The sequence below is a fragment of the Anser anser genome (assembly GCF_964211835.1).
Source record: "Anser anser genome assembly, chromosome: 9".
In the NCBI taxonomy this organism is placed as follows: Eukaryota; Metazoa; Chordata; class Aves; order Anseriformes; family Anatidae; genus Anser; species Anser anser.
Genome location: NC_139729.1, coordinates 10,912,921 through 10,938,671, shown reverse-complemented (window position 1 = coordinate 10,938,671; position 25,751 = coordinate 10,912,921). Strand labels below are relative to the sequence as shown.

Here is a 25,751-nt window from a genome sequence, read left to right as displayed (position 1 = left end):
ATGTGCATCTCACAATGGCAGAATTCAAGCTACCTAGCTTTCCCATGAGTGAGAAGTTTGTTTCTTTCTGATATATAGCTAAAGACTTCACAAAACTTGTAGGAACTTTTTGTCTTCAAAAATATTTCTTATGTTCAAACGTTAATTGAAATTGCAAGGAAGGCAGGAACAGAGGCAGTAAGATAGCATAAAGAAACAGCCTGACATTTAAAAACATGGCATAGATACACAGATAGCATAGGTGGTTTACTCTGACATTATACCTCAAAACAGACAGAAAACCAGGCAAACTACTGTGACAAAATGATGTTGCAGCTGCCACTTTTCACAAGGCCATAAGCACCATGCTGCCGTTGTTTAGGCATTTCCTACCACTATTTCCTTTAATTTGAACTGCTAAGCTAATGCTGCTAACTGAGGTAAAGACAGGCACCTGAAATCCGGTTACAATGTGAAAGAACTACTTGCAGCTAGCTCTCAATCTTTTCCCTTCCTTTGTCAGTCAGTATTCAGACATTTTATGAGAGGTGTCTTGCAAAATGAAGACTCTGGTTCTAATGATGTCAAGGACTGAATGATAAATTTAGGTGGCCAATGAGACGGGTAGTGCCTGTACCATAGTTCTACCTCTTCAGTACAGAACAACAACAAAATGAAAATTAATTGGCAAGCTATCAGGGCTCTTCTTCAGAAGACAAGAATCTAAATATCTTAGAGTCCATTACTTTGTAACTGGATTATGGGAAGAAAAAAAACATTACCTTATATCTTACGGATTTAAAATCTAAATACTTGTTTTATCAGTTATCTTGCACATCGTAAATCAACTTTTTACTCTGTATTTTCTCCATAAGGTGATAAGAACTTTCAGCTGTTATGAAAAGCTAGTAGGTTTTGCATAGCTAACACTTCAAACCAGTTCCCTGGAAAAGACGAATCCACATGCTCAGCTGTGGTAAACCACAATATGGCCTCCACATGTCATACATTCTCCGGTGCCGTGAAGGAAGACGACTCAGGTTTCATGTTTGGCAACAAGTTTTAGATTTAAAATACTTTAAAATTACTATTTGTTACAGGTCTGTGTACCACTAATGCTTATGCTGTGACAAAAGACCTGTCTTCCTACTTGATTAAGGAGACATTTGTTGCATGGAAATTAATTTGTTATCTCCTTTGCTGTTTCTTTACTTTGATGTTCCTAGGTTTTGTGAGCGATATAAAGTTAAGCATGTAACTGTCATTTTGCAACCTTGAACTGCTCTTAAGACAAAGGTTTAACTTCTGGTTATAGACAAGGGTATTACTTCCTTACCCCCTTTGACTAGCATTTACTCACTCTGCCTCCATGTAACTTGTTCCTAAAGGTACCGATTTAGGCTTCCTAGATCATCTCCCTACATTTGGAACTGTTTTTTTTTTTCCTCTTTGATTTTCTAAATCAAACCGCTCCACACCACATTCTGGATCACTGTTACCAAGAATAACTCAAAGAACAGTTCATAATACAACCAATTTTCCTCATCACTGCTTTTCTAATGTGGAAGAGAAGCAAGCCAGTGTTGAATGCAAGATGTACGAGTGTGCTTGGATAAGAGAAGACAACATTTCTGGAAGTTACCGTACTCTAAACAACTATTAGCAAATACTCCTTAGGCCAACGCTTCTTCCATTCTTGCAGGGCATGCAGCCCTGAAAAATGAAGAATGCCAACAAAAAAAGCCAACAACATTCTTGGTTGCTGCAAATAACTTTGGATGGTAGCTCACAGAAAACTAGGGAGAGAGGAACACAGTGGGAAAAAGGAGAGACAGGAAACAGTAACGACATTTTTGTCATTTAGGTGCATTAGACAGTTACCTTGAAGATTTAAATTTTTGACTGATCACAGAGAAAACTGGAAGCTATTTTGCTGAAAAAAGCACAGTCACATAATGAATTGCTATTTAATGATATTGGTAGTACTGCAGTATATGTTCTGTAAATAAAATATTCTCCAGCTAAACAAAAACATTTCATTCTTCCTTCCACTAAACACAGAATATAAAGCAGACAAAGAAAAAGAAAAGGCTTGCCTTTTTCTAACAAAGACCTAGATCTAAAGTGTATGTGTAACCTAAAACGCTAATCAACAAAATACGAATCAGAATGTGCTGACAAAAAGTTGGCATGATATGTGTCCCTTGGCCTTTTAGGTTGTCTGAATTTAAAATCTGCAGATGGCACATCCCTTTGTTTTAACTAATGACAGCTTGCTCAAATGATTTTAAATCTATGTGGAGATCTGTCATGGCATTTGTGCCTCAACTGCAATGAAAACCCAATTTAGGTTGTGATTGTAAAGATGTAAACATAAAAGCATTGGGACAAACATTTCAATATTTTAACTCTTTATTTCTGTAAGAGGCACTCAGGAAGACAGACACCATTTTTCAAACAATTATACTGCAGGTCCTGCCACATTATAGTATGGTTCTCATGGTTTTCTTGGATTTACTTCTAGCAAAAATGTCACTGAGATGGCAAAAGGCAAAACAGAAAAAAAAAAATCAGTTTGGGGGATATTTTTTGATTCTTGTTAAATGCTGTTTACCCTTCTGTTTCACCTCTCAGAAAGGTGTCACATTTCTTTTTGCCCGTGTTTAAGATAGAAAAATAGTTGGGATACATACTGCACTCTTCTGATCCTAGTTACTAGAATGCAAGAAATAGTGTTGGCTGGAAGGATTTTAGTCAGTACTGAAAACTGAGGTGGACCTGCCAAAATTTTTAGCTTGCTAAGTCTGCTACTGTCTACCTTCAGCCACTTCTGGAGAGGCTTAACAGTAACTATTGATCTCTGCAATAAAGACCTCACTGAAGACACAACTTGTGATGCTCAGATGTGTTGGTATGAACACACAACTCTACCAAATGTTTGCTGTTAGAATTTGAATTGGGAACAGGAACAGCATCACTTCTTTGGATATTTATGGGAGATGTAAGAGCAACAGCAGAATACAGAAGCATTTCGTAAGCATCTAAGAGCAGTAAGGGAGGAATAAGGCGTTTTTCCCCCAATAGTTGACCTCCATGTTTTCAAATATTTGGTTGTATGAGATGTGTCCTGCAATTTTGATAAATTTAGCTCATTTCTTCGGTTGTATTTACTAAAAATCCTTAGAGAGGAATTAAGACGTGAACAATTTACAAGTAACTTCTCAATATATCCAAAGTTGAGATTTGTTCTGGTTTATCTGTAACTCTTGTCCTTGTGAGCATTGAAGTCTCAACTGATATCTGTTTGTAAATATATACCATATATTCAAGTTTCACACATGCAACAGAAATATACAACATTTATGGAAAAAGAAACTAGCAACAAAAAACAAACAGAGGACATTGCAGCTAATAGAAATAGATGTGAAAGTCATTACCCCAAATCCTTACAGGGGCAGTAAACTGTAGGACTGTTGTCCAGGATTTCCTGTATGGTGTTTGCAACTTTGCTTACATTATCCTTGGGAAAATGCCTTTGTTTTGCCAAAGGGTTCAGACTTGGCTCTGATGAGCTTCACATGAAAGGGCTGCTTTAGGGTACTCCATAAAGTACTAGGACTGCAAAAATTCAACAAATATGGTATACTCATCTTGGCCTAGTTCTGCAGCCTTTATTCTCCAATGACAGCCTCTACAGTAGCATTTGTGGGGATGATCTGAGCTTTTAATCTGTTTAGTGTACTTCATATCATAGAACCATAGAATGGTTTGGGTGGGAAGGGAACTTAAAGATCACCTAGTTCCAAATTCCTGCTGTTGGCAGGGACACCTCCCACTAGACCAGGTTGCTCAAAGCCTCGTCCAGCCTGGCCTTCTGCCTGTGAGATTACCTCCCTGCTCAGTTCTGAGGCTTTCTGGGATAGGCAGACCACTGAACTGTAAGCTACATATGCAGATCTACTTCTGTCCTAATACTGCAATTACCTTCCATAGTTAAGTACAGAACACCAACAGTAAGCACTCGGGCTCATTCTCTCTCCCTCCAAAGCAGTTTTTGATGGCAATCTGGTATGTCTGCCTGATCCCTACAGACATGTGGAAGAAGCATTTGTGAACCCCAGTGTGGGATTTCACGTTAAGAGACAAACAGCTTTGAGCTTGCAGCACATTGACAATGGGCAGCAGGCAACGTCTGAGGAGCCAAGAAGCTAAATGTTTCATAGCTACCTATTCTTCTACTCCTCCTTATCTTAAAGACTTTCAGGGACTTTGGATGCTCTGCAGTCTAGGTTATTAGCTCAAAGTCCCAAATCCAACATCTGAAAGGGAAATATTCAAACTGGTTACATGCTCTTCCATCACTCAGTCAGTTCTTGTATTTGCTGTAGAGCCTGATAGGTGCTCATCATATGCAATAATATTTTTGAAACACCCTATTAGCCTGTGTGGTTATGTGGTCTCTTGAAATCAATCTCTGCAACTATTCTCTCAGTATCTAAGTAGAGGTGGAGGTTCATAAACTGCCCCAGCCTTTCAAAGTTGTAGCAGTGGTTAATAAAACTTGAATAAATCTGATTACTATAGCTAATACTTGGACAGTAGCTACTCTGTGCAGTTCCAAAACCTTGCGGGTGAACAGCCACGGGCAACAGCAAGGTGCTCAAGAACCTGATGAAGCTTACAGGAAATGGTATTGGTATTTTGGTATGATGATCTGTCTTTTGTTTTAGCAAGAGACATGTGCCGCCTCCATGCTATGAAACGCTGTGGCTGTTTGTGGTTATTGAAGGTAACCAGAGGATGTTATAATTACACAAGGTTATCATAGGATGCTGTAATATCAGAAGCAAATTCTAGCTCAGGGAAATGCACTTGACACTCTTCCATTTCTCTTCCTGCAGTGCAAGATAGCCCTGTTCCATGATACACTGCGTTATAGTACAGTGAACTGCTCCATCCCCAGATACCTTTTGAAAAAACGTATCTTCCCCAAGAGTTCTTGTGAAGGTTTATACATAGTTTGCATCTATGCTCTGAACCAAGATAAAAGATAGCATGTATGTATTTCACCTACATTGCACAAAAATGAAGTCTGGTTAGATACTGAGTTAGAAAGTTGGGCCCAGCGACAGGACGAGAGGCAACAGGCACAAACTGAAGCACAGGAGGTTCCTGTTCAATATGAAGGGGCACTTCTTTACTGGAAGGGTGACAGAGCACTACAACAGCTTGCCCAGAGAGGATGTGGAGTCTCCTTCTCTGGAGATATTCGAAACCCACCTGGGTGCCATCCTGCGCAAGGTGCTCTGGGTGATCCTGCTCTGCGGGGGGGTTGGACTAGATGATCTTCAGAGGTCCCTTCCAACCCCACCTGCCCATTCTCTGAAAGAATGACTGGACTGATTTAATACTGTCACAGACATCCCAATTTTTATCTCTTAGCTGCTGTCTTGAGAGAGGACACCATATCGTCACTCTTCCAACATTACCTTTGGCTTTTAAAGTGTGTCAGTAATTCTTCACTACTCTCATCTTAGCTAAGAAACATAAGACAGCAGAGCTATAACACTTCAGAAAAAGTGTGAAAATTCCAGCTGTCTTCTCCCACAACATGCTTGGCCACTCATAGAAGTACTTTGGTCACGCTGTAGAGTGAGCGATGGGGCCTGCTAGCTTAAGCAAGAAGAGTATCTGAAGTATCTGAACCACCTAGAGGCCTGTGCATACATACTCTTGGCTGAAGGCTGAATTTGGCTTTTGGATAGGTTTGACACGTCTGATATTTACAAATCACCCTGTGTAGATTGGTTTCTGGCTGTTCTACTGCACCTATGCAATGCAATATGCTATTTAAAAGCATGACCTTGAGCTGAAAGGAACATCTGCCTTCTCTGTACCAAGACAGCAGTGCAGGTGGCAAACATACAGGCAGCAAACTGCTGTTTATCCTGAACCCCACAGGATATCACACACAACCCCCACACAGTTCACAGACATCTCTGCTTCTACCAAGTTTAAAAAAAGTCCGGAATGCAGTCACCTGGGGCATTTGGGGAACCTATTCTACCAGCTCCTCCCGGTGGTGAAAAGCAAGTAAAGCACAACACAACTTGCTTGCAACTTAACATTTTGCTCTGAGGAGAACTTAACCAAATCTACTCTCCTCACGCTTTTCTGGTAGTATCTCAAGCATCTGAGCAGCCCCTTCACGTGCCAGTTCCGCCTGTAGCCTCGAACTATCAAACAAGGGATGCTTAAGACAGACGTGTAAATCTAGGACACAAATTGCCAACTGTCATTCGCCACATATGTGCACGGCCCACCCTGGCAGTATTTTTCCTTAGTCTGTGACACTGCATATCAAATATGACCAGTCAGCCTTATCTTTCACCTACTACATGTTGTTTGCAAAATCTGGATGTAGGAGGGAACTGAAAATACTACAACAGCTGAATGCTGCCCAGGAAGCATCAAACTGGAAGAGGCTGTGCTGGAAGGTACCCCTCTACACTTACAACATATCCCTTCCATTTTCAAATCACTGAAAACATGGGAGAGGTCCCTCCACGATGGCAATGGTGGTATTTGAGAGGTCTGCTGACAGAAATTCCTTCCACTGCAGGGAGAATCTTTACAGCCAGCAAATGTATCAGCAGTGAAGTGACTACACTGTGCCCCACACACTTTTCCTATGCAAAATCATCCTTTCCATCTCTGCAAATAGTAGTTTTTCTGCCAGCTGTTCAGCCTCAATGCAAGAGTGAAACAACTTCTGAATGGAAGAGGTAGATTTACGAGAGTTTTTTTAATAAAAAAAAGAGTAATTCAATTTAAAAGGCTAATGATGGATGTGTGGCTAAAGATATTCGCAAACTTAGCATCCTTTGACCTCTCTTGGCTACCAGTTTGGCAGCTAAACAACAAAAACAAACCCTTCCATACTGCTAATGGCTTTAGCAGTAAAAAACTAAAGAGCATCCACCTCCTTCACAGAATTCTTATAGCACAGACCACGGAGTGCCTAGCTCAGCTCCACACATAGGCTTGCAATCCCAGGTCTTAGAGGCTAAGGTAGACATTGCACAGGGGAATGCTGCAATTAGCCATGAAAAACCTCTTAGATATGATGGCTCAGTGCATTTCACAGTAAATTTAGCAACTGCTCTGATTTGAAACCACTGGCAGATTCATACACAGTACAAATAACAGGAGAGCACCATTCACTTTTGCCTTGGCCCACCTCTAACCCAGCGACTGAATTTGTTAGGAATCAATGTCATGCCAGTTCTCATACAAGTGACCTCAGAGTGGAGTTATAAGCTTACAAGAGTTTTTGTTTGTTTGTTTGTTTGTTTGTTTTTAATCCTTACAATGATTTGAAAAGATTCCTATTACCTCAACATGAAATTCTTGCAAATGTCCTATCCCACTGTTGAGGGAAGGGAAGAAGCACATTAGCAGTAAATCCATATGACAGTACGTACAGTGAGAGCCAACCTAGTCTTCATACCTGGTCAAAAAGTATGTGCAGACAAAGGAAGCTGAACTACTTCATATTTCCTTCTTTCTTGTCTGCCAGGGAATTTGAGTTGAATTATTTCTTAGTATGTTTATGCAGCTTTGCTGAAACTATTGTACCACTTCAAAGAAGCAATCCATTTAGTCATTTTAAAGATGTTTACTTCAGCAGTCCTCTAAGGATGCTAAGGCTTGGCCTCACCCATCTTATTGCTTCAGTAACACAAGATGAAGAAAAAATAAAGGATAAAAAGAATGAGGTGAAGTAAGCAAGGAGACAGAAGGGTGTCTTTCCTGTGACGCTACATTCATGATGTATACACTCCTTAACAAGCCTTATCTCCTGCACCTGCACAGCTCTGCACCACCTACATGAGTTTAAACTTATCAGCTAATCAAAGCTGAGGAAATCTCAAATCCCTTCAAAATAAGAACAGGAGAATGTACCACCGGCCACTAGTTATAGACAACACAAAGGCTGTGTGAAGGCTCTATGCTTGCTCACTGAGAGCAACATCGTGGCAGCTCTAACATGGCCATAAGTATTGTATTATATATTACTGGTACTATGCACTTCAGCAGTCTACTCAGCAGACAAATAATCCAGTCTTTCATGCCATCACAGGAATATTCTGGATTTCCATATGAGCATGGGGAAGTGCATTACAAACTAAGTATTTAAGAATCAAGAGAAGATGGACTTTTGTAAAATGCTCATTGAAGTCCTGTTCCATTCACCAGAATAGAATGAGACTTCACAGCAAGTCTGGAGAGCTCTTCTGAGGGAGATACTGTATCTATCATGGAGCAGTAGATACTGGAAACTTGAGAGCAAAGCAACCCGAACACTGCATATATAATAGCTTCACAAAACAGACATTGAATGCTGGGTGGGGATAGAAGAGAACTCTGCAGTGGAACTGGTACAGTGGGGCAAATGGGTCTTTTTCTTCAGACCTTTCCTATACCTTTCATGTCTTACTTACTGTTTTTTTAAGTAGCTAGGGTTCATAATTCTATTTAGCATTTTCTGTTATTTCTTCTACCTCACTAAGGAAAAGAAATTCTGCAGATCCTAATTCACAAGGAAAGGGAAGCAAGTCATCAGCAGCGTTTCCTCAGGTGTTGATTAAACAGAATGGAGAAAAAGAAAGGGACTTCAAGCTATGCTCCTCCAAAAATAACAGTGTTCATTGATACCTCTTCTTTGTTCAAGACATGGGCAACAGTAGCAGCCTGTGGAAGATCAGATGCATCTTGATTTTTCTCCACTAACACAGCCTGCCAGTACTTTTGCCTCAGTTTCTCTCATTTGGTTCAGGCTCTAAATCCTTTTGAGCTGACTACGTCCTCCTCAGAGAAGACTTTGTTATTTTAAAAGGATGAGAACAGCCCAAAATAAAGCCAAGACATACGTATTCTGCCCATTCTGGTTTCTGTCCTTGGCTGGTACTTTGACCATCATGGGAATTACAAAGTGTCAAAATAAATAAATAAATAAATAAGAAGATGGAGCCCTATTGCTGGAAAGGCTGAAGTAGCTGGTGGCAGTCAAACCAGTCAATCATTTTCTGACAGCTCTACATCTGACAGAAGGATTGCTTGGCCCTAAGTCTCGGCAGCTTGCTGTCCTTTGCAGTCGGAGTTGAATGGCTGTGGAAAGCTCCCCCTTCCTATACACAATCAAGTGCTGTTCCCTGGAGGAATCTCAGCTGCTACACTTGTTCATGCCTGTGCTCTAGTACAAAATGTATCAAATTTAATTGGCATTCTAGCAAGGGTAGAGTAAAACTACACAGCAGCTAAAATAAGGAAAAGGGAAAAAACTGTACAAGGATGCTGATCTGGAGGCACTCTCAGGATATTAAGAAAAGAAACAGATGCCAACTTCAACAGGTAGGACCAGGAGTCAAGCACAACTGCTCTTCTTGCTAGTGTACGGCAAATCAGGGAGAAAAATGTTATTTTTTTAAAGCAAGCTGGCAATTTAAGTTATTAATTTATGCAACACTTTCTGGTATACTGGAAATATGCTGACAGAAGGCTTGTGCCCAACTTGAATTTCTCATGCTGAGAGTGAGCAGATGCAGTAAGGGGTGAAAACTGCAAAAAATATGACTGTACTGAAATCAGGTGGGGCACAATGCCTCCTGGTAAAACTTTTAACTTACTCCCAAGAAAGAATGGCTGAACATATTGGAAGAGGTTTATTTTCTGCAAGACAATAAAAATACAGTTCTAACTGCACCCATTTTATACTACACAGAGTATTTCCTGGGGCTCTCGCCAACCTTTCCTTTATTTCACTTCCTCTTCTTCAACCAATAAATCATCGCAAATCTCATCTCCATTTGTAAGTCCATTACTGCAGCCACTGACTCTCAGCTGAACTGAAGGTCTGAGCTATTGAATTATACCTACCACTACATTTCTACAAGCACAGTGCCTCTTTCTTGGAAACAATTTTCCAATTGATTTTGAAAACACCTGCCTGAAGCTTAAAAGGCAGGCTGACCCGAAGCATGTTGTATAGTGGTCTCCTGGCAGGGGTGTTCCCACACAGCATCCCTTCACTGAGTCAAAGGAGGAATTTTATGTGCTGACAAGAAAGGAAAGGCAACAAAAAGAAATGTGAAGGAAAGAGAAAGTCAGAAAAAATGAGAGAAAGTTATAACTGGTAGGGGAGAAAATCTTTGCATTTTTCATATATAGGCTACGCTTTGCTACAAACAAAACTAAATTTGAAGACAATATCCCAAGGAATGAAGAAGGTGGGAAGAGAATGACTGCAACTAGCAGGATTTGATCAAGCCCTGTTATCAGCAAACCCGGTTGTACTAATCACATCCTTAAGGTTCTTTGTGGCATTGCAGCACACTATAATGGCACATCCTAAGGATGATATTTCCTCATAGGGATGATTCATTATAATTCAAGCACTGAATCTGGGAGTCTCTGAATGAACTAAAATGTTCAGTCTAATTTCAGGACTAAATGCTAATGGTCAGAAGATATATTTTTTTTTTTTAAACATATAATAAGAGTATGATCCAGTTAGAACTGAAAGCTTTACTGAGTAAGAAAATATAATTATAACATGTTTGGAAGATTTTCTGATACAACAGTTTCTCCCCCAGAGAAAAGAAGAAAATGCCTGTAGAGCTTGGTTTTAAATGTAATTACTAGCTGAGCAAAATATGAATTTCAGATGCAAAGCCAGGCTCCACGTGCCATCAAAAACCTCAGCTCTACCCTCAGCGATCAAGTACAGCAAGAAAAAGACAGTAAATCATAATTTAGTTCACTTTTCACACTACTGACTTTCTTCCACCTTGGAATCGCCTTGCTAAAACATGTTTTGGGGTAATCTTAAACTATATTCTCAAAATATGGACAAGGTCTTCGTCTGTACTCTTTGCACCATTACAGCTACCTGAGTTTCCCAGATAACATCAGCTGTCCTATTTTATTCTGAAAATTTCAGAGTGATCATACTCAATTAAAACTGTTCAGTTGTTATGGAAGAGCACCAAGACTACTCAATGATTCTACACCTTAAGAAAACCATTGTCAGGACATAGGTACTTGAGCTTCCAAAAAGCTCAGGCCTTTATACAAGAAATGCAGGTCACTTGGTTTGACGGTTCCACATTACTGAGCAGACGTGCCAGCCATTCCAGATTATATTATCTTTCCTAGGGTCTCAGTCATTCATTACTTTTACTGAGAGGTTTGGACTGAGCTACCATTCTGTTTACTGATGAATTTAGGATGTGAGTATCCTCAGAATGGTCCATACATGCCATGCATTAGCAGCTCCCATTCTGCAGATCTGCCAAAAACAGGGTTAGTGCTCTCTCTGGCACTAGGCAAGCACTACACTGCTGAACTAAACTAATAACTTCGAAGAGTCTTCAATTCACAGAAGCACAATGAGAACCAACATATTGGGGAAAACTTCTATTTATTTCAGCTGGTTTTCTCTGCTTCTCTGCTCACCTCCCTTAGCAGAAGAATGTGCAAGAAAGATGCTTTAATTCCCCAGAGTCCATTGCCGCTTCCCCGTTTTCAGATTCCTGCATTTCATCACAGTTGTTACAGTTCCCACAATTTCCACATCCAGTTCGGTGCTGAGAGCATCAAAAACATAACAGAAGGACTTTGGAAAGAGTACTTTGGTGCAAGTGTCTAGCATAATTGAGATTTAAAACTATCATGTCACAGAATACATGATTAAGTTTACAAAGAACTTTTAGTTATACTTATCAAATCATGTTTGTGCCCAGAAACATTTCAGCAACAAGTAGCCCAAAGTAATTCCACATGGGAAGCAAAATGTGCATTCTAGTATGTTAAAACTCACAGATATGCTTTTTAGGGGTACAATGAGCTGTTTCTCACTGCTAAGATAAAACTCAAACTTTAAATAAATAAAACTTTCTCCCACCTACTATCTCTGTCCATATCTGTTTCTGGTTCCACTACTGTTAGACTCCCCCACATTTTATTTTACGGTTCTCGTGCTGTTTGACACCCGTCATTCCTTCCTCTTACCCTCTTTCTCACAGTGGTTCTTTGCTGTTGCTTTTGTTTTCCATTTCTCTTCATCCACCTGCCCCTGTTTTGAAAAGTAGTTAGATTGCAAAAACAGTTTTCCTCCTAAAGTTAAAACACAAGCCTCCTCTTTCTAATACAACCATTTTCTTCAATGTTAGCAGTACAGAGGACTCAAACCTCTCGGAACTCTACTGAGGGGAGGAAGGAGAGAAGTGATTTGGGCTTCATTCCCCAAAACATAGGAAAGTTAATACACTCCTTCAGTACTTACAGTAACACTGCATGCCTCTGCTGCTAGTTCAGCATCTGAGTGTCTAAATAAACAAGTTTAAAAAGAAACACTTGATATTAATTGGGTAATCTGGGTGAATATGATAAAATGTTCATATTGCATGTTTATATAATCCTTTATATGCTTGCAATACCCTTGGAAAACGCCTTTGTTTCCTCCCGTGCTCGCAGACACGCTGGTAGGGACACAACTTGCAGCGTGCCCCCGTGCCTGCCCCGCGCTCTCCTCAGGCCCCGCTGCCGACACTGAGCCGGGAGCCGAGCGCCCCTCTGCCTGGGGCACCAAGCGGCAGCTCTGGCTCCAGGCTGCAGCCTCTGTCCTCTTTCTCACTCCATCAGCTCCTTTGTTGTTACACTTGGCTAAAACTACGAGGATGAGTGAAGATCACACTTCGAGCGGCGTTAGGGCAGGGTAACTTGATAAGATAGCGGGAACGAGCCTGAGTTCCCGCTGGCTTCAGCCGCATCACAGCAGCTCTGTCGGTTACCGCCTCCGGCCGGGATAACAGGACTGATGTCCCCACTCCCAGCCCCTCCCGAGGCTCCCAGCACGGCGCTGCCGCCGGCTGCGAGCCGCAGGGCTCCGGCGCGGGGCGGAGCGGGGAGCGCTGCCCGCAGCTCGCCGAGAGGTGGCAGCGGCGAGCCCCGGCCCGGCCCCGCCGCGGGCAGCCCGGCGGCTGCTGCTCCGGGCGGCCGGGGGGCTGGGAGCTGCCGGAGCCCCAGGCTGGCGGCGAGGCCGCAGGCCTAAGCCCCGCTCCGGCTGCCCGCAGCAGATCCTGCCAGCCGCCCCGCAGGGCCTGCCTCCGCCCGAGCCCCTAGGGAAGCACGGGGCAGAGAGCTGGGTGTCGGTCAGCCCCGGCACGGAGCGCAGTAAGCGTGCATCTCCACCGCGGGGTGAGGCCTTCTGCTCACCTGCTGCGCTTTGGGCGTTCACCCTGGCGTCTCCCTGACTCTTACCTATTCCGCAGTGTGTTGCGCTGCTTGCTTGCTTCACTGGGAGACTGGAATGGGACTGCTGTATTCCTGTACTGGCCAGCCTGACTGACGGCCCCAGAGATACGCTGCTGCTAGGGCTGCCTCACACTGGCAGCAGACGTCACCCTGATTTACTTCATGTACCACAGCACAGTCTGAGGGTTCTGCTAGCACCCTGAACTCCACCTGAAAGCCTACTGGCACCCGCCTCTTCCGCGCACTTGCTTGTGCCCATACATCCTTAGCTACAAGGCTGGGAAGGGTCACTTGTCCAGCCTTCCACCTGCTTTGGGGTTCAGTACATGCTTGGACAACTTGGGAGTTAATCTCTCAGTTCATTCTTGTCCTCTGATAATAAGACACAAGTATGGAAGAACTCAGAAGCGTCTTTTGCATGCCCAGTCACTTCCAAATTCCTCACTAATCATATTTGTTCATGGGAAACTTGCTCTTCTTACATCAACTCTGGCAGAAGGTGATTAAACAGAGATATTAAGAGGCCTATAAGTGACATTAGGATCTGGAAAGTTGCTATTTTGTAGCAATCATACTTCCTTACAGTATTGTAAGTTTATTCCATGCACTGAAGAATATTTGCTATTCAGTACAGCAGAAGAAAAGCTTTTCTATACTGCTCTTTAAGCATCTACCCGCCTAATTTGAATAAATTTTTAAATGGTACAAGTGCAGAAAAGTCAAGATTATATTTGATAGCTGATGCACACTAGCTGGGCACAGAAACAGATGCCTCTTCACTTCCTATCATGAGCACTGTCCAACACTGGACACTTAAGGTATAGCACAGGTAGAAAGCAGTGTTTCCCTGCTGTGGTATTTTCCTCCCAGCTTTCAGCAGTTTCTGATATATCAGAACCTACCTCAAAAATAGTTTTCTTGGGAAACTAAGACACCCAGAAATGTAAGAATTCTTTCCCAAGGTCTTGAAAAGAAAATGAAGTATTATTTTCAGAGCCTTAGAGTAGCAGTCCATAATACATTGCACTTTCCTTTTGAAAAACTCACGAGGAGAGAAGTCATGATGGCTGCAGACAGTACGTCACTCAAAGGAAAGGGATGTGCTAATCTTAAGCCTGTGAAACCTATTACTGCTCTGTAGGGCCAGCCCTATTGTTTTTATATCATTTTGCACAACACGTTCCAAACACAGTTGACTGCTAGGACTGACTTCTAATGGGCAAGATTTTCCAGAAGTAATTTGCACAAGTGTCAGAGAGAGGCTTGCTTCGTTTGTCAATTATCTAGATTAACCATTCCCAGCAGATGTAGAAGACTACAGACCCACTCTATATAAGAGGACAAAAATACTTTAGTAGTTGGATCTTTCCAACCACTCTGAAAAAAAGTAGCTGGGGTCTCAAGAACTTTCAGCTTTACCAAAGGTCAAATGAACTTACATTTAATCTGAAAAGATATATAAAACTATCAGGCCCACCATCTCAACTGATTTCCCCCAGACTTTCCAGAAACATTGATAATGCACACAGTTTCCTGTGACTGCACACAAACCTCCAGCTATGTTAGTCTCTAGTTCTGACTTGGATAAGATAAAATGAATGTCACTGTTTACCCCTGCATGAAATAGGCATATACTTTCTCAAAAATGTCAGACTTCTACAGGACAATGAAGAATGAAAAAAGTTTAGGTTCCTTGTTTCCAGGCCAACTAACACAATTTTTATTGATTCCATTTCATGAACCTATGCACCCTCACACGTGCATACACACCTGCTCCCTTCTTTTTATAAAAGCTGTCACAATCCAGTGTTGCAAGACACCGACCCTTTATTGTATCCAATGTCTACTCTTGCAGATTTACTACCTTTGTTGTACTGCCATCACAGCCAGAATAAATCCTTTCCTCTTTCGAGAAGGTCTGTCACTGAAGGGTTAATTCTCTCATGTATCATTCTCACGAACTGGAAAGAGTGAATTCTGTGCATGACAGATTCTAGAGGTTTCTGCAAGATGCAGATCAACTGAATATTCTGGTTAAGTTAGCACCACACGTTCTTTTCTAACAAGCCTCCCCTTGGGAAGTGCAACCTCATTTAGACTTGTAGAGACTTGTCTTCAAGTATGAGAATTTGAAATCTTGTAAAAATTAACCTAAAAATAATACCTTAAAAGTCATAGATGCAAAAGTAATGCAAACTAAAGAGATGCAAAGCCTGCAGAAATTAAGCTATTATAATGCCAGGATAATTATCAATTCCTTCTGAAAGTCTTTAAATGGATTATCAAGAAGAGACGTTTCTTTTTATTGCTATCTTCAGTGATACTTTAATATCCTTGACTTGCCCTTAAATATCAAATAAAGGCACTCTGATTTATGAGGATTAAAAATCTCTTTATTTATGGTATTGCAGGGGTTTCACAATAAACGTAACGGCGTGTTGCCAAGGAATAAAAGCAATTTCAGTCATAGTCCTAGGTGAGAGCTACCGTTACCGTTTAGCCTTCAGACTGGGCAAAGCAATGGACTCCTTTTATAAACAGGTGAATCAGGGGTCAAACCAATTAACAGATAAGCTTTCATTTAAAAATGAAAGTGTATAGACTCTTGTGAAATGAAAAATAAAGCTTTTTCTGTCAGTTATTGAAGTCGATTTGAGAGAGATTTTATCAACAAGAACACTACTCTGAGGTGGTGAGGTGTGTACTGTCAGTTTCTACCCCTGCTTACAAAATAAAGGATTTATTTCTTCATATAACTCAAGTGTGTCTGCCAGGCCAGTCACCAGAGCTCTAAAAGAACTGATTATTATGGCAGTGCCAAGTTCTTGGTAATTGGACAGAGTAAGACTGAAAAAACATGACAGAATAAGTTAGAAACTTACCAGAGATATCAGGAGCGTGGACAGAAATACAAAATTATTTTTTATAGGAAAGCTCAAACCCTATGTTGTAGCAAAACATTCACTGACGGTATGTGTACTTGTATAATTCAAGTTATGTTTCCTACCCTGGAGAGCATTTTGAGAAAGGTACAAGGAGTACTCCAGACCATTTTTCAGGAGGAGCTCACAATTACCCAAAGCATGTTTTATGTGCTTTTAGTCCATGTGATCTAACTCATTACTTCTTAGAGAAGGTGATTTTTCTTAATTACTTCAACAAACTGAAGATGCTCAATGTATATTTCTAGCACAGTTTATATGAATTTCTTTGTCCAAGGTGCAGTCACAGAGGACTTTGTTCACCATGTTTTTCTGAAAGTTTGTTCTTGATTTGTTCAAAAAAGCATTGGTAAGAAAGCTAAAGTTACCTGCAAGGTAATTAGCAGGACAGCTTTGTTAGCAATAAATTCAAGAATGTATTTTGTATTGAAAACTATTTAGCACATCCAGCAGCCATGCAATCAAAGCTTGAAGGCTAACCTCCCTGAAAACCACGGTCACCGGCCTAGAACATAAGCAAGTTCTAATCCTCTTGAAAATGGGGATTTAGTAGCCTAAAAAACACAGCATAAAACAGCTGTATTCTAGTTCAGCAATTTCAGAGTCACATTAAAAGGGATTACATAGAAGAGTTGAATTATGCTCAAGTGCTCTTAAAACACATTACAAAATTTTACCTTCCCTTTTGTGTTTCTGCAAAGACCTTGATTTATACCTGTGCTTTGGGCTCTACAAGCTCTTTCCAGGCTTCCTTCTAGATAAAATAGTTTTTTGGTTTTGCAGGATAACATGACTGTTAAGAAAATGCAATACCTAGCGTGTGTGGTTTAAATTACACTTGTACCAGTACCCAGTACCAGTACCCCACTGGTGTACGTGGTACACCAGTACCTTCACGTATTCTGTGTTGGCACTCATGCTTCAACATGCACTGGATCCAGCATGTACTAACTCTTCCCGTAAAGTAGCCAAAAATAATGGATTAGTGATCATACTGAATGCTGTAAGAAATAGTCTCGATCTATTCACAATTTAGTAAATGATTTAAAAGTTATTTTGATTGCTTTTAATCTTATACAGCAGAGAAAGACCATGTTACTCAGAATCTCATCATAGCTATAGCTGCTCATATGTGGTTACCCCATGCCTGACAAATCAGGAGCATCCTCAGTGAAAGCATGAGTCCCTACACAGCCCTTCCTCTGTCTCTGTTCCAGTATTTTCACTGCTTGTAGGCTTTTTATGGTTATAGAGATAGGAAAAAAATAGTTTACCATTATTACCTCCCAGTCCTACAATGAGTCTTGAAGTGTTTGGAAGGTATTCCTTGATATCAAGACCTTAGGCATAATTGGATTACATTTTATTTTGCATGCATTTCCAGCATTTGTAGTTCTGAAGAAAACTGATGTTTTGCATATGCAGAACAGGCAAATAAATTCAGTGTCTGGAGCTTTGAACTTTTTAAAGTGATCTCAAGATTTTTCCCACAGCTTTGCAAGAAATGCAACAATTTAGGTGAAGGATAGCCTTTGGAAAACAGTGAGGCTTTGTCATTAGTAGATCTGCAGTCAGCATACCAAGCACTTCCTCTGTTTCTGGAGAGAATAATGTCCTCCACTCTAGGGCCTCTCATGAATTTCCTGGTACTAAGCCAGTAGAGTAAGACATCATAAAAACACATGCAGTTGGGCCCTCTAAAGATTTCACAAAAGGAATTTAAAGTTTCATTGCTCACAACAAAATACTTTTATCTTTGTGACACAACAAAATGCAGTATTGTTGGGGATATTGCCATAGCTGTTCGGTGCTACAAACAGGCATTTTGTGGCAAGGTAAGTGCAGACTTTGCAGACTATGAGATGTGCAGCTACAGGAAGCTTTCACTTACAGTACCATAGGCTTCATCTAGAGTGCAGTGCAGTCAGTGAGGATCCTTCAGTAAACTCACTTTAATTCCCATGAGCTAGATCGCAACAATAAGGACTTAGGCAGTCCTTTCTGTTTCCTAGGGGAAAAAGGTAGCATTTCCTGGACCCTGATGTTCTACTCTTAACTGCTACGCTCAAACTAATTTTGAATATGAATGAATACAAGACCAATTGCAAAAGCCAGCTTGCACAAAGGAAGGGCCAAGAAAGCTACCAGAAACAGTCCAGAAACAGAAAGACAAATGGTATGTGTGAATCAGCACAAAGAATGCCAAGCAGAAGAGAGATGGTAACATGCCAAGTGTCTAATGTGATTTCACAACAGAAATTCATAACAATAGACAAATAATTCATGATAGACCTAATTTGATCTCCTTTAGAAGGTTTTTCTTATGAGGTATTAAAAGCTTAATGATATAATGCTACATTACAGCAGAAACTGAATTGTTTTATACAATGGCAGTAACCATTAACATACTCTTACAGCACAGATTGTAGTAAAGCCAAATACGCAACTGTTCATTACTTCCATGCAACAGCTTTTCTCATGATTTTATCCAAAAATCAAGGTCATTGAACTATTTCTAGATCAGTTCCTTCTGTGTTTTAGAACAGGAGGTGTATCACTTCACACACTACATCCATGACACATTCATACTAACTCCTGAAAAAGAAGGGAAATGGCAAGGAAGTACAGCTCGGCATTTCTAATGAAATGCTTGATTCAGTATTCTAAAAGGCTGCATGAGACTAATTCTTCCTGCACCGCTTATGCTTCAATCTGTTTTGGAGAGGGAGGCATATTAACCGAAGCATCAAAAGGACATGAATCACTTTCTTGACCATTGTGCTCTTACCCTGCTGCAACTCCTGTTGACCAAGACTAACAAATTACATGCTATAGACTTCAGTCTCTGCTGTCCACCTTCACATTCACAACACATTTAGAAACCAGTTTCACAAGTTATTTATAACACCTGCTGCATTCTTACAATGTTTGCAATAATATCCTACCTCATCTAGCATCCTTTTTATTCCTTACACTTGGATTCTACAGAACTTTTTTTTTTTGTAAAACAAAATATTAAAAATAGGTTTTAAGTATTCTGTTTTGGCTGATTCTATATTCCTGATACAAGTCCCACCAGCTAAGTTGATTATTCTCCTTCTCCCCAACTGTTATAAGGAAAACATGTATCTAAGCCTTTCCTGCCTTTGTCTTTTATTTCCATTTTAGTTATGCTTAGGTACTTCTAACTCCAACAAGAAACTCATTATTTAACATAAAGTCATGTTAATGTCAATGAGCTTTAGATCAAACATCTAATATTAACAAAGCAATCAAAAAATGATAATTTTACCCTGATTTTTTAAAAGTTAAATGTCAAATAATTTTTAGCTGATTTAAAAAGTCAAAATTTTGGTGTAGTGCCAAGTGTATCACACCATTTGATTTAAGCATCTATGAAAACATGCTCTTTTAAAGAAGAAGTCCCCACTGAAACCCCAAAACCAAATCCATAGACTTCAGTGAAAACTTTCCCACTGACTTTAATAGTCTTTGGAAAAAGGCCTTATAGTTTACAGAAGCTCTGTTGCAAGTGGTTCTAGCCAGGGCTATCTGCTGACATAATTCAGGTGTGAAAGAGGCTGCAGCCTAAGAAAACTGACCTTGTTCATTGGCTAAGCCTGAGAGGATGTAGTGGGTTTATGTGGAAAGGTTTTGGTAGCCGGGGGCCATGGGGCGGTTTCTGTGAGAAGAATCCAGAAGCTGCCCCATGTTAGGTAAGGGTCCCGCTGCTGACCAGAGCTGAGCCAGTAAGCGATGTTGGTTGCGCCTCTGTGAGAGCAGATTTACAAAAGGGAGAGAAAAAACAAACAAACGAACAAAAAAACAACAAAAACTGCTGTAACACACAGCAGCTAGGAGAGAGAGGAGTGAGGAACAGCCTTGCAGGCACCAAGGTCAGTGAAGAAGGAGGGGGAGAGGTGCTCCAGGTGCTGGAGCACAAGTCCCCTGCTGCCTGTGGAGAGGCCCCTGGTGAAGCAGGCTGTCCCCCTGCAGCCCATGGAGTACCACGGTGGAGCAGGGTTCCACGCTGCAGCCTGTGGAGGAGCCCCTGGTGGAGCAGGTGGACCTGCACCGATGGGGGCTGCAGCCTGTGGAGGACCCCTGCCGGAGCAGATTCTGGGCTGGAGCTGTAGCCTGTGGAGAGGAGCCCAGGAGCAGGGGATCTGGGGGAGCTGCTGCCTGTGGAGGACCCAGGTTGGAGCAGTTTGCTCCTGAGGGATGGACCCCGTGGTACGGAGCCATGTGGGAGCTATTCTTGAGGAGCTGCTGCCTGTGAGAAGCCCACGCAGGATCAGTTTGGGAAGGACGGCATCCCGTGGGAGGGACCCCACGTTGGAGCAGGGGAAGAGAGTGACCATGAAGGAGCAGTGGAGACGAAGCGCTGTAGACTGACCACAGCCCCCATTCCCCTGTACCACTTGGGGGTAGGAGGTGGAAGAGGGTGGATGGGGGGAAGGTGCTTTTGGTTTCTTTCCTTTGTTCCTCACTTCTCTAGCTTGTTACTAATCGGCAACAAATCTTACTATCTCCCTACTCTGAGTCTGTTTTGCCTGTTATGATAATTGTTGAGCGATCTCCCCATCCTTATCTCAACTCTTGAGCCCTTTGCATTGTATTTTCTCCCCCTTCCCCTTTGAGGAGAGGGAGTGAGAGAGCAGTCATGGTGGAACTTGGCTGCCCACCTGAGTAAAACCACCACAGAGGAATTGCTCTAAAGAAGGAAAATAGTAGTGTTTTGTGCCTTTAGTCTTGCTTCTTGCAGGAGAACGAAAAGTAGACATTGGTAAGAGGAATTTGGTTGGCCCAAATCCAGCTAATTCCTTTTATTTTTTGTCTGATGTACAATTTAAATGCAACTTCCTCCCCTTTTGAAAGGCTCTAGGTCAATGTTTGTGTGTATGTAGTAACAGGCTACTCCGATCTATTTCCTAATTATACCTGAGACTAGTGGATGCAAACAGGTATGAAAAATTAACATGCTGCCAAGGCTAATAAAAGAAAGTCCTATTACTTTCTGCTTAGAGCCCACGGTTGCATAGAACACGAGCTCAACTCACTTATGTGGAATAGTCAAAATTCAGAAGACATACATACTGTTTTTAGTGTACTATTACTGCCTCATTATGGTAGCAGCCCTATAAACAATATACCTGGAAAAAGATTTCTTCAAGGTGAGTACTAAGGATAGAGCAGTAGAAACAGAAATATTTAGCCCATTTTGTACAAGCTGGAAATCATTTGCAGTTCATCTAGGTCTTGTCTTCATCCAGAACTTTACAGAACCGTATGATTTGTTTTTAAAAAAAAAACTGGTGCATCCTTTTTCCTTCCTTTTTTTTATTTAAGTCAGACTGCGTTAGATTGATTTTGACATAATCTTTATGAGGCATGGGAAATTGAGGGGCATTAGTTACTGACCACAGTATACCATGTTATAAACATAAAACCAGGTGATATTCTTGGTACTTCAGTGATACTACACAGTTTAATGTTCCAACACTTGTTGCCAAAATTACTTGCAGTTAGAGTTTCTGGTGGTGACAGTTACATCCCTAGGGATATTTCAGCATGAATATAAATCTCAGGTTGAAGAGCTGGATATATGACAAGTTAATACTATTACTCTGAAAATACAGTTTTATATCAGTAATTTTAATACAGTGGTATGTAAGTTGCATTTGACTTGCAACGGTCTCATCAGCAAGGAAAGTTTTCAGTCTGCGTGCACAGCCTCTTTCTGTAAATACTGGAAATTACACATTATTTGTATCATCACTTCTTTTCCCTGATGTGTTGAGTATGCGACAACAATTCTTTCCAGTTCACATGCACCATTCAACCTAGCTTTTCTTGGCCTTTCAGACCTCTGCTTAGCAGCAATGTTGCATTAAAATAGTTCAGTTGCTTAAAATAGTTCAGTTGCTTAAAAATGGCCACAGTTATTTTTGTGGGCCTTTCCAGGTGTTTTTTCTTTCATAAAGGAGGAAAACAGAGAATCTAGCATATAGTTCAAGCATGTTTGTTCTAGTAGTTGGCTGATGCAATGAGCTTTTAGGAAATTCACTGGTGAGCATTTCAGGGTGGTCAAGTAGATTTTCTGTAGCTGCCTGCTAGAATATGGAAAAGGCCAGATCTTCACCCATGCAACTGCTAAAGCAATGGCTGACATCTCAGATTGAATTTCACAAAAATTAGCTAGTTACATCCATTGTTTTTAAAACAAATTGCTATTCATCTTGTGTTTGAAGGCAACTCATTCCAGAGATTGCAGTATGGACAAAAGGCTTATTCTGGAAGATTTTCTACGGTTTAACTTCCCTTTTAACATCTCCTTCTCTGCTATAACAGTCTGCAAACCTCCATTTTTTCCTCTTGTGAGAATAGATGCTTGCCTTTTGCAGTATTTGGGAGTGTAAAAAATATTTCAGCTACTCATTTGTACTGTGGAAGACTTGATACTTTATTATACTAAAGGCTGAGATGCAATGAGAGCAAGTCTGGTGGATAACCTGGTGGTAAGACCTTTCTGTCATCCGTGCTTGAAAGTAAAGGTCAAATATCATCCATCTGAATGCAAAACTTGCCAGCAAGTATGTTTTCTGTACTTTCCCCCCCTAATAAACAGGTCCAACAAAACACCCAATATAAGACAATGTCATCTACAAACTGTAATCAATACATCATCATTATCAGTGTTTCACAGCATTTCCCTTAAACCTGCAACAAGCAGCTCTACGCCAGCCCCTGGTTGCCACTACACCAGGATTCACTTGGACTTAAGTATTTTCTTGGAGATTGGTTAAAGACTAATTGTTCTAAAAAATTTATCTCCTCATTTGACGGCACAGAATGAGAAAAGCAGTAATAATAGTTATACAGGAAACAACTCCTAAGAGCACTCAAATTATATCATTAATTAACAGTATTTGGTCCATTTCAATTTCCTAATTCTGCTTCTGCTTACATCACCTTCCTAATTCTGCTTACATAACCTAAAATGATGAGGTACCTACCAAAAAACATTGAAAGGTTTTGGTAACGTTGGCCAAATTATCTAAAAGGTTTGAAGGAAATAGCTCAGACATGAAGCACTAAATACATATTGCTTATTATAGCGTTTTGTGAAATACGATATAGTGTTGTACCACAAGAGAAAAGGAAGTCCTCAGGATCTACAACGTGAGAGAAGCAATGCATGGTTATTGCCATAGCCTATTCCAGATATCTCCTAATATTCAGAAAGAAAGGTGAAATACTGAAACCTAGGGTATTATATGTTAAACCTTGAAAACTGCTGCTTGCATGGCTTCCTTTCCCGAGTCAGATTTCTACTTAAAAAGTCATTTCATAATTAAAATATTCCCTGTCTATTTTTGACCAAGTCAAAATTCCTACAGAAATTTATTTTTAGTGAAAACTGGACATAAAGTTGCCATTACACATTTATTAGACTAGGACTCCAAAATGGGTGTTCCAAAAGGGGCTGTTCTAGGGAATACTATAAAACATAAATGTAATTACAAAAATACAAATATTTTGAATTAAACACCTTCCAATTATTCTTCCTAAAGGATAAAAAGCCTGACTGCAAAAGCAGTTCAAATATGCTGTAATTACAATCCCTTCCATTAAAAGAAAAAACTCTAAACATATGCAGAGTATTGCATTTGATCCAGCAACTCAGTTCCTGGAGTTATGCTTATTTAGCCAGCAACCAGAAGCTTTTCTGATCTTTCCTGTGGATTCATGGGCATAGGATATTTAGTACAGCAGCTTAAAGAATGAAATTGAGAAATTAGGACATGCCATTTTATTACATAGGATGAAACATTTGTAAGTGATCTAAATTCTTCTGCTTGAGGATATAAAGCAAATATTAACAGCCTGTGGGTTAGAGAAAGTCTATCCTGTGGCAAGACATTCAGTAATGTGTGAATAGACATTCATTTACCTGCCTCTCAAAAGACTAACTTTGGCTTCTGAGCACTATCTTTAAATGGGCACGCAGGCTGACTGTATAGATCAAGGTGTTCCATATCCAGCTTCATGTACTCACCATAATTCTAAAAGCAAAAAAAAAAAAAAAAACAGCAGAAATCTCTTTTCAACTTTTAAAATAATAATATTAAAAAAATTACTTCCACTTGACGCTATTTGCAACAAGAACTGGGCAGTCAGAGTGCAGTGAATATCTGTTCCCTGGACTAATTGTGATTGGTATGCCCTTTTCCTTTTGTCCTTAGCCTTGTTCATCCCGTTTTAAGCTGCAGCCTACTGCAGTTCTTTGCAATGTCTGAATACCTCCTGATATAAGAGGAAATACCCACTGAATGCTACCTAGGTGTTACTACAGACCATAACACACTCGGCATTCAGATCACATACAAGAGAACAGGCAACGATTCTCTTCTCTAATGTGCAAGTCATTTTTAAGAACACTGGTTTAGCTTTCTGCTAGTTTCAGTGGAAGCTAAATTCCACTTGCCAAACTTCTCACAGCTATGTCTTTTAACAACAGCATCAAGACAACCTTCAAGAAGAACATTCATCCTGGATCACAGCACTCAAGATCATAGTTTCTACAGTTAGCCAGCACAAACTTTGCCTTGTTATTCAGTTAGAAGATACTATTACAAATAGTGAGCAATAGCTAAGACAGATGGCAAATAACAGCTGTGCAGTTGTGGTATAGTCATTTTGTTAGAACGTAATCATCTAAGCTGTCAATTTAGCACTATAAATTAAAATGGCTGGTCAGCCAATAGCACCAGTGCTACTAGGGTGACTGAAGAGGACCAGAGGTTTTGAAACAGGAGATGCTGCTGCTTGTTTTGGACTCCAATCTTTGTGAGACTAATGACTGGTTTACAGCAAAAGCTGTGCATAGTTGCATTCCAAAAGGAATTATCTTCTAGATATCACTCATGTTGCAGATACTATTTGATACGAATAGTCATGTGATAACATCAGACCTGGAATGTCTCTTCTATGCCAAAGAGGACACTAAGATAAAGAGAAGGAAATGCTATCATCTCCAACAGCATCCGCCTTACCCTGATTCACTGCAGAACTTCAGCTGGAATTCTTCTGGCTTCCAGTTAAGTATTGTAAACCTGTCTTAAGGAGGGAGTTGCCTAAAAAGTCTAAGGATACAATTCTAAAACCCAAGGAAAAAATAGTTCTTCACAGAACATACAAGTCTTCAGACAAGACTAGTCCTCTAATATCTATCAGTTGCAACTGTCTTGCATCTTGCAGTCCTGGTAAGAGTCCAAGCGCTAGGCCCCAGCTTCCACTTTTTTTCAATGACATCATGAAGCAAGACATGATCCTCAGAAATGCTGAGAGCAGATGGATGTCTTCACAACCCACTGCTACAAACTTACCTTTTCATAGGAACAGAAGTGAAGCACGGTAAGTTGCCTTTGCAGACAGAGACTAAGAACTTGGTCTGGTAGATGCACGCAGTGGTAGGGAACGGGTAAAGGCCCTTATAAAACTGTAAGAACA

The 25,751-nt window shown here is 40.7% G+C and overlaps 1 protein-coding gene and 1 long non-coding RNA gene across 3 annotated transcripts in view; one reads left to right on the top strand and one right to left on the bottom strand.

The window, feature by feature from the left end:
* The window catches only part of LOC310904514 (uncharacterized protein), a gene marked incomplete at its 5' end in the record, with an annotated part of 28,201 nt that extends 19,658 nt beyond the window's left edge, over positions 1–8,543 (top strand). Inside the window, one exon of the mRNA XM_083849367.1 lies at positions 855–8,543. The remainder of the gene's footprint in view (positions 1–854) is intronic.
* A 27-nt stretch (positions 8,544–8,570) lies between these two features.
* LOC310904517 overlaps positions 8,571–25,751 on the bottom strand; it is a 60,136-nt gene continuing 42,955 nt past the window's right edge. Inside the window, exons 5-6 of one of the 2 annotated variants that reach the window (XR_014588408.1) lie at positions 25,628–25,740; positions 8,571–12,115 (exon numbers count right to left, since the gene is read on the bottom strand). This is a non-coding gene — a long non-coding RNA (uncharacterized lncRNA). Of the gene's footprint in view, positions 12,116–18,638; positions 24,305–25,627; positions 25,741–25,751 lie in introns of those variants that run through there. The other variant, XR_014588409.1, reaches the window with a different exon arrangement.